The sequence below is a fragment of the Chlorocebus sabaeus genome, chromosome 15, assembly GCF_047675955.1.
Source record: "Chlorocebus sabaeus isolate Y175 chromosome 15, mChlSab1.0.hap1, whole genome shotgun sequence".
NCBI classification, from domain to species: domain Eukaryota; kingdom Metazoa; phylum Chordata; class Mammalia; order Primates; family Cercopithecidae; genus Chlorocebus; species Chlorocebus sabaeus.
In genome coordinates, this window is record NC_132918.1 from 79,248,655 (window position 1) to 79,258,497 (window position 9,843).

The following is a 9,843-nucleotide window of genomic DNA, read 5'->3' on the forward strand; positions in this document are numbered from 1 at the left end:
GTATCAGGATGATGTTGGCCTCATAAAATGAGTTAGGGAGGATTCCCTCTTTTTCTATTGATTGGAATAGTTTCAGAAGGAATGGTACCAACTCCTCCTTGTACCTCTGGTAGAATTCAGCTGTGAATCCATCTGGTCCTGGACTTTTTTTGGTTGGTAGGCTATTAATTATTGCCTCAATTTCAGAGTCTGCTATTGGTCTATTCAGGGATTCAACTTCTTCCTGGTTTAGTCTTGGAAGAGTGTAAGTGTCCAGGAAATTATCCATTTCTTCTAGATTTTCCAGTTTATTTGCGTAGAGGTGTTTATAGTATTCTCTGATGGTAGTTTGTATTTCTGTGGGGTCGGTGGTGATATCCCCTTTATCATTTTTAATTGCGTCGATTTGATTCTTCTCTCTTTTCTTCTTTATTAGTCTTGCTAGTGGTCTGTCAATTTTGTTGATCTTTTCAAAAAACCAACTCCTGGATTCATTGATTTTTTGGAGAGTTTTTTGTGTCTCTATCTCCTTCAGTTCTGCTCTGATCTTAGTTATTTCTTGCCTTCTGCTAGCTTTCGAATGTGTTTGCTCTTGCTTCTCTAGTTCTTTTAATTGTGATGTTAGAGTGTCAATTTTAGATCTTTCCTGCTTTCTCTTGTGTGCATTTAGTGCTATAAATTTCCCTCTACACACTGCTTTAAATGTGTCCCAGAGATTCTGGTATGTTGTATCTTTGTTCTCATTGGTTTCAAAGAACATCTTTATTTCTGCCTTCATTTCGTTATGTACCCAGTAGTCATTCAGGAGCAGGTTGTTCAGTTTCCATGTAGTTGAGTGGTTTTGATTGAGTTTCTTAGTCCTGAGTTCTAGTTTGATTGCACTGTGGTCTGAGAGACAGTTTGTTATAATTTCTGTTCTTGTACATTTGCTGAGGAGTGCTTTACTTCCAATTACGTGGTCAATTTTGGAGTAAGTACGATGTGGTGCTGAGAAGAATGTATATTCTGTTGATTTGGGGTGGAGAGTTCTATAGATGTCTATTAGGTCTGCTTGCTGCAGAGATGAGTTCAATTCCTGGATATCCTTGTTAACTTTCTGTCTCGTTGATCTGTCTAATGTTGACAGTGGAGTGTTGAAGTCTCCCATTATTATTGTATGGGAGTCTAAGTCTCTTTGTAAGTCTCTAAGGACTTGCTTTATGAATCTGGGTGCTCCTGTATTGGGTGCATATATATTTAGGATAGTTAGCTCTTCCTGTTGAATTGATCCCTTTACCATTATGTAATGGCCTTCTTTGTCTCTTTTGATCTTTGATGGTTTAAAGTCTGTTTTATCAGAGACTAGTATTGCAACCCCCACTTTTTTTTTGTTCTCCATTTGCTTGGTAAATCTTCCTCCATCCCTTTATTTTGAGCCTATGTATGTCTCTGCGTGTGAGATGGGTCTCCTGAATACAGCAGACTGATGGGTCTTGACTCTTTATCCAGTTTGCCAGTCTGTGTCTTTTAATTGGAGCATTTAGTCCATTTACATTTAAGGTTAAGATTGTTATGGTTGAACTTGATCCTGCCATTATGATATTAACTGGTTATTTTGCTCGTTAGTTGATGCAGTTTCTTCCTAGCCTTGATGGTCTTTACATTTTGGCATATTTTTGCAATGGCTGGTACCGGTTGTTCCTTTCCATGTTTAGTGCTTCCTTCAGGGTCTCTTGTAAGGCAGGCCTAGTGGTGACAAAATCTCTAAGCATTTGCTTATCTGTAAAGGATTTTATTTCTCCTTCACTTATGAAACTTAGTTTGGCTGGATATAAAATTCTGGGTTTAAAATTCTTTTCTTTAAGAATGTTGAATATTGGCCCCCACTCTCTTCTGGCTTGAAGAGTTTCTGCCGAGAGATCTTCTGTTAGTCTGATGGGCTTCCCTTTGTGGGTAACCCGACCTTTCTCTCTGGCTGCCCTTAAGATTTTTTCCTTCATTTCAACTTTGGTGAATCTGGCAATTATGTGTCTTGGAGTTGCTCTTCTCGAGGAGTATCTTTGTGGCGTTCTCTGTATTTCCTGGATCTGAATGTTGGCCTGCCCTACTAAGTTGGGGAAGTCCTCCTGGATGATATCCTGAAGAGTGTTTTCCAACTTGGTTCCATTTTCCCCCTCACTTTCAGGCACCCCAATCAGACGTAGATTTGGTCTTTTTACATAATCCCATACTTTTTGCAGGCTTTGTTCATTTCTTTTTCTTCTTTTTTCTTTTGGTTTCTCTTCTCGCTTCATTTCATTCATTTGATCCTCAATCGCTGACATTCTTTCTTCCAGTTGATCGAGTCGGTTACTGAAGCTTGTGCATTTGTCACGTATTTCTCGTGTCATGGTTTTCGTCTCTTTCATTTCGTTTATGAGCTTCTCTGCATTAATTACTCTAGCCATCAATTCTTCCACTTTTTTTTCAAGATTTTTAGTTTCTTTGCGCTGGGTACGTAATTCTTCCTTTAGCTCTGAGAAATTTGATGGACTGAAGCCTTCTTCTCTCATCTCGTCAAAGTCATTCTCCGTCCAGCTTTGATCCGTTGCTGGCGATGAGCTGCGCTCCTTTGCCGGGGGAGATGCGCTCTTATTTTTTGAATTTCCAGCTTTTCTGCCCTGCTTTTTCCCCATCTTTGTGGTTTTATCTGCCTCTGGTCTTTGATGATGGTGATGTACTGATGGGGTTTTGGTGTAGGTGTCCTTCCTGTTTGATAGTTTTCCTTCTAACACTCAGGACCCTCAGCTGTAGGTCTGTTGGAGATTGCTTGAGGTCCACTCCAGACCCTGTTTGCCTGGGTATCAGCAGCAGAGGCTGCAGAAGATAGAATATTTCTGAACAGCGAGTGTACCTGTCTGATTCTTGCTTTGGAAGCTTCCTCTCAGGGGTGTACTCCACCCTGTGAGGTGTGGGGTGTCAGACTGCCCCTAGTGGGGGATGTCTCCCAGTTAGGCTACTCAGGGGTCAGGGACCCACTTGAGCAGGGAGTCTGTCCCTTCTCAGATCTCAACCTCCGTGTTGGGAGATCCACTGCTCTCTTCAAAGCTGTCAGACAGAGTCGTTTGCGTCTGCAGAGCTTTCTGCTGCGTTTGTTATTGTTTACTGTGCCCTGTCCCCAGAGGTGGAGTCTACAGAGACAGGCAGGTTTCCTTGAGCTGCTGTGAGCTCCACCCAGTTCGAGCTTCCCAGCAGCTTTGTTTACCTACTTAAGCCTCAGCAATGGCGGGCGCCCCTCCCCCAGCCTCGCTGCTGCCTTGCCGGTAGATCACAGACTGCTGTGCTAGCAATGAGGGAGGCTCCGTGGGTGTGGGACCCTCCCAGCCAGGTGTGGGATATGATCTCCTGGTGTGCCTGTTTGCTTAAAGCGCAATATTGGGGTGGGAGTTACCCGATTTTCCAGGTGTTGTGTGTCTCAGTTCCCCTGGCTAGGAAAAGGGATTCCCTTCCCCCTTGCGCTTCCCAGGTGAGGCAATGCCTCGCCCTGCTTCAGCTCTCGCTGGTCGGGCTGCAGCAGCTGACCAGCACCGATCGTCTGGCACTCCCCAGTGAGATGAACCCAGTACCTCAGTTGAAAATGCAGAAATCACCGGTCTTCTGTGTCGCTCGCGCTGGGAGTTGGAGACTGGAGCTGTTCCTATTCGGCCATCTTGCTCCGCCCCCCTGTCCATGCATTCTCATTGTTCAACTCCTACTTATGAGAAAGAACATGCGGTGTTTGGTTTTCTGTTCCTGTGTTAGTTTGCTGAGAATGATGGTTTCCAGCTTCATCCATGTCCATGCAAAGGACGTGAACTCATTCTTTTTTATAACTGCATAGTATTCCATGGTGCATATGTGCCACATTTTCTTTATCTAGTCTATCATTGATGGGCATTTGGGTTGGTTCCAAGTCTTTGCTGTTATTACAACCCAACCCAAATGGCCATCAATGATAGACTGGATAAAGAAAATGTGGCACATATGCACCATGGAATACTATGCAGTTATAAAAAAGAATGAGTTCACGTCCTTTTCATGGACATGGATGAAGCTGGAAACCATCATTCTCAGCAAACTAACACAGGAACAGAAAACCAAACACCTCATGTTTGCACTCATAACTGGGAGTTGAACAATGGGAACACACGAACACAGTGAGGGGAACATCACATGCTGGGGCCTCTCAGGGGGTGCGGGACAAGGGAAGAGATAGCATTGGGAGAAACACCTAATGCATGCAGGGCTTAAAACCTAGATGATAGGTTGATGGGTACAGCAAACCACCATGGCACATGTATACCTATGTAACAAACCTGCATGTTCTGCACATGTATCCCAGATCTTAAAGTGTAGTGAAAAAAATATGTGTGTATGTGTCTTTATAAAGGAATGATTTATATTCCTTTGGGTATATACCTAGTAATGAGATTGCTGGGTCAAATGGTATTTCTGGTTCTAGATCCTTGAGAAATTGCCATAGTGTCTTCGGCAATGGTTGAAGTAATTTACATCCCCACCAACAGTGTAAAAGCATTCCTATTTCTCCACAGTCTCACCAGCATCTGTTGTTTCTTGACTTTTTAATAATCGCCACTCTGACTGGCGTGAGATGGCATCTTATTGTGACTTTGATTTGCAATTCTCTAATGATCAGTGATGTTGAGTTTTTTTTTCATGTGTTTGTTGGCCACATAAATGTCTTCTTTTGAGAAGTGCCTTGTTCATATCCTTTGCCCACTTTTTGATGGGTTTGTTTGTTTTTTTCTTGTAAATATGTTTGCATTCCTTGTAGATTCTGGATATTAGGCATTTGTCAGATGGGTAGATTGCAAAAATTTCCCCCCATTCTGTAGGTTGCCTGCTCACTCTGATGATAGTTCCTTTTGCTGCGTAGAAGACTTTTAGTTTAGTTAGATCCCATTTGTCAATTTTGTCTTTTGTTGCAATTGCTTTCGGCATTTTTGTCATGAAGACTTTGCCCATGCATACGTCCTGAATGGTATTGCCTAGGGTTTCTTCTAGAGATTTTTATGGTTTTGGGTTTTGCATTTAAGTCTTTAATTCATCTTGAGTTAATTTTTATATAAGGTGTAAGGAAGGGGTCCAGTTTCAGTTTTCTGCATATGGCTAGCCAGTTTTCCCAGCATCGTTTATTGAATAGGAGATATCCTTTCCCCATTGCTTCATTGCTTGTTTTTGTCAGGTTTGTAGAAGATGAGATGGTTGTATATGTGTGGTGTTATTTCTGAGGGCTCTGTTCTGTTCTATCGGTCTATATGTCTGTTTTGGTATCAGTACCACACTGTTTTGGTTACCATAACCTTGTAGTGTAGTTTGAAGTCAGGTAGCATGATGCCTCCAGCTTTGTTCTTTTTGCCTAGGATTGTCTTGGCTCTATGGGTCTTTTTGATTTCATATGAAATGTAAAGTATTTTTTTCTAATTCTAGGAAGAATGTCAATGGTAATTTGATGGGAATAGCAATGAATCTATAAATTACTTTGGGCACTATGGCCATTTTCATGATATTGATTCTTCCTATCCATGAGTATGGAATGCTTTTCCATTTGTTTGTGACCTCTCTTATTTCTTTGAGCAGTGGTTTTGTAGTTGTCCTTGAAGAGATCCTTCACATCCTTTGTTAGCTGTATTCCTGGTATTTTCTTCTCTTTGTAGCAATTGTGAATGGAAGTTCATTTGTGATTTGGCTCTCTGCTTGTCTATTGTTGGTGTAAAGGAATGCTTGTGATTTTTGAACACTGATTTTGTATCCTGAAACTTTGCTGAAGTTGCTTATCAGCTTAAGTAGTTTTTGGGCTGAGACGATGGGGTTTTCTAAATATAGAATCCTCCACAAACAGAGATAATTTGACTTCCTCTCTTTTTATTTGAATACCCTTTATTTCTTTATCTTACCTGATTGCCCTGGCCAGAACTTCCAATACTATGTTGAATAGCAGTGGTGAGAGAGGGCATCCTTGTCTTGTGTTGGTTTTCAAAGGGAATGCTTCCAACTTTTGCCCATTCAGTATGATATTGGATGTGGGTTTGTCATAAATAGCTCTTATTATTTTTAGGAATGTTCCATTAATACTTAGTTTATTAAGAGTTTTTAGTGTGAAGGGATGTTGAATTTTATTGAAGTCCTTTCTGCATCTGTTGAGATAATCATGTAGTTCTTGTCTTTGGTTCTGCTTATGTGATGGATTATGTTTATTCATTTGTGTATGTTGAACCAGCTTTGCATCCCAGGGATGAAGCCAACTGGATCATGGTGGATAACTTTTTTGGTATGCTGCTGGATTCAGTTTACCCATATTTTATTGAAGATTTTCACATGGATGTTCATCAGAGATATTGGCCTGAAGTTTTCTTTTTTTGTTGTGTGTCTGCCAGGTTTTGGTATCAGGATGATGCTGGCTTCATAAAATGAGTTAGGGAGGAGCCCCTCCTTTCCAATTATTTGGAATAGTTTCAGAATGAATGGTATCAACTCCTCTTTGTATCTCTGGTAGAATTCAGCTGTGAATCTGTCTGGTCCTGGACTTTTTTGGTTGATAGGCTATTAATTACTGTCTCAATTTCAGAACTTGTTATTAGCCTATTCAGGGATTCAGTTTCTTCCTGGTATAGTCTTGGGAGGGTGTATGTGTCCAGGAATTTGTTCATTTCTTTTAGATTTTCTAGTTTATTTGCGTAGAGTTGTTTATAGTATTTGCTGATGGTAGTTTGTATTTCTGTGGGGTTAGTGGCCTATCCCCTTTATCATTTTTTTATTGTGTCTGTTTGATTCTCCTCTCTTTTTGTCATTAGTCTAGCTGGTGGTCTATTTGTTAATTTTTTCAAAAAATCAGCTCCTGGATTCATTGATGTTTTGGAGGGTTTTTCATGTCCCTATCTCCTTCAGTTCTGCTCTGATCTTAGTTATTTCTTGCCTTCTGTTAACTTTTGGATTGGTTTGCTCTTGCTTCTCTAGCTCTTTTACTTGTGATATAAGGGTGTTGATTTGAGATTTTTCTAGCTTTCTGATGTGGGCATTTAGTGCTACAAATTTCCCTCTTAACACTGCTTTAGCTGCGTCTCAGAGATTCTTGTATGTTGTCTCTGTTCTCATTGGTTTCAAAGAACTTCTTGATTTCTGCCTTATTTTCATTATTTACCCAGGAGTCATTCAGAAGCAGGTTGTTCAATTTCCACGTAATTGTGTGGTTTTGAGTGAGTTTCTTTCCATTTTTTTTTTTTTTAAAAGAAAACAAGTTTTATTTTTATCATCAGAACATTCTAATAAAAATATTATTATGAGATTAGCTACCTTTATTCTCTGGGCCTTGACTCTGTCCAAGGCCTGCCCTGGAGCACCTGTACGCTCAGCTCCCTGAGGTAGGTCCAGAGGGAGACCCCCCGCTGCCCCCCAGCCCTTGGCCAGGATACCTCTAACCTCATGTCCCCTCCTGCAGACCCCCACAGCCCTGGATGCCCCATAGCAGCCCTGCCACGGCTGGCAGAACTGCTTCCTCCCTCCACCAATCCCCAAGACAGGCAGGAACTGACTGGGGCTGGCACACAGCAGGTGGTGCGGGAGTAGAGGGAAGAGGCACACCCTCTTGCACTCAACTGCTCTAGCAGGCAGAGCTGAGGGCCCCTTCCCCCGCAGGCTGGCACCATTGTGGTCTAGACCCTGAGTGGCCGGAATGCTGTGGGTCACTCCCTTCTCTCCTTCCACAGTGGTTGGGGAGTTGGGGAGAGAGGGAAGGGAGAGGAGCGTCAATGTCGCAGTGATGGGGTCCTGAGACAACTCACTCTGCCACGCTGGCAGGCGGCAGCAGACAGTGGCCTGCACGGGCCTGCAGGGCCTCCTGTCTATGGTGCCCATCCCACCGAGAGGGTCCTGGCTTTCGAGCCGGCAGACACTTTATTATACAGAAACCCTGTGGTCGTCCCCATGGGCGGAGCCAACAAAAGCAAGTCTCTCCAAGTCAAAAATAGGTTTTGGATTCTTGGTGGCGGCAGTATCCGCTGAAAAAATAGACTGAACTTCTGAAATTATCTTAGTAGCAAAACAATTACAGGAAAAAAGTTGCAACTTCAGTGCTATCACTGGAAAGGAGCCTTTGGCCGGCTCCCCCTGCCACCGGCGGCCCCTGTGTGCCTGGGAGCTCCTCTGGGCTTGAGGAAGCCGCCCACGTGCCGTGATGGAGAAAGTGGGACTGCAACAGGAGGCCGTGTCCTCACACCTTGACTGCGCTCACAGCTCGTGAGGATCAAGTTAAAATAAGTCCATTAACTTCTTGCCCTCAGGTTTCCCTGGAGTCAGGCATCTCTGCACTGTCCAGGGCAGCCAGGGACTGCAGAGGGTCTGTGACACCCCACCACGATGCGGCGGTGGAGACACAAACCTGAGGGCACCTGGAGAGCAGAGAGGCAGGAGAAGGTGCAAGGAGAGGCTGCCGTGGTGAGCAAGGAACCCGGGATTGCGTCTTTAAATAGCTTTCAGTCATTCTTAAAGTCCTCCCTCAAGACACAATGGGACCGAGATTTAAAGAGAAGCTGTCTCTCTGCTGTCCCAGGGTGCAGGCGGAGTGCCTGAGCGGTCTTCAGAGGCATGGGTGATGGTGGCACCTCACTGAAGCTCAGCTGGGCTGTTACCAGCCCATCATGGCCTGGCAGCTCTGTCTGCTGTGAAGGTGACAATGCCACAGTCCTCGGAGCAGGAACACCCCTCACTGCATCCTGTCTGGCTGCAGCTGTGGTGCCTGGTACTGCACGAAGGTGGTGGGGGCTGTGGCTGAGAGGGCCTGGGGCATGGCGGCCGGGTAGCTGTAGCCCACGAAGCTGGCAGCCGTGGCAGGCGAGGCAGCGTATGGGTACTGGCCATAGGTGGCCGGTGGGTACTGGGCGTAGGCCGGGCTGGCCAGCGTGTACTCAATGTAAGGCAAGGACAGTGACGGGACAGGGGAGGCCAGGATCACCACGCTGGGCTGCACGATGGCTGGTGGGTACATGTAGTGCGGGGTCAGCCCTTAAGTCTGCTGGATCAAGGTGGGGTGCAGCTGCTGCACCCCAATGGCAAAGCCCGTCTGGAGGCTCTGCGGCTTGGTGCCCAGATATGCCAGGTTCACGTTGGCCTTGTGGCCGTCGATGATGGGGTTCGGGTCTTTGCAAGCCCTCTCAGCTGCCGCCTGGTTGGCCATGGTCACGGAACAGTAGCCGTGAGACTTGCCTATCTGGCAGTTGGTGACGACTACGGCCTCCTCGATGTCGCTGAAGCCCTTGAAGTACTTCCTGAGCGAGGCTTCAGTGATGTGGTAGGGCAGGCCGCCCACGAAGATCTTGGCCAACGTGGTGTCCTTCTGCGAGCCGTGCATGGCGCCGGGGGCGGTGGGGGGCTGTGGGAAGCCCAAGCTCGGGGCACACAGTGCCGGTGGCATCAGCATGGGGGGCGCCCCGCTGCCTATGGGACCGGGCCACACGGGACTGCGCTCATGGGGGGCTGTGGGGAGAGCACTGGGCAGCCAGGGGCTCCCGTCCAGCTGCCAGGCCCGACCACTCGCAGGCAGCTTCCACAGTGCGAGCCTAGCTGAGTGGAGCTGCGCTCCCCACCAACGCTGCGGGGACTCTTTGAGTGAGTTTCTTAATCCTGAGTTCTAATTTGATGGCATTGTGGTCTGAGAGACTGTTGTTGTGATTTCAGTTCTTTTACATTGGCTGACGAGTGTTTTACTTCCAATTATGTGATCCATTTTAGAACAAGTGCCATGTGGCACTGAGAATAATGTATGTTCTGTTGATTTGGGGTGGAGAGTTATGTAGATGTCTGTTAGGTCCACTTGATCCAGAGCTGAGTTCAAGTCCTGAATATCCTTGT

At 45.3% G+C, this 9,843-nt stretch overlaps 1 pseudogene; it reads right to left on the reverse strand.

Annotated features, from left to right (window-relative positions):
* Positions 1–8,632: 8,632 nt before the first annotated feature.
* Positions 8,633–9,412, reverse strand: LOC119625666 (RNA-binding protein 38 pseudogene; annotated as a pseudogene).
* Positions 9,413–9,843: the final 431 nt, after the last annotated feature.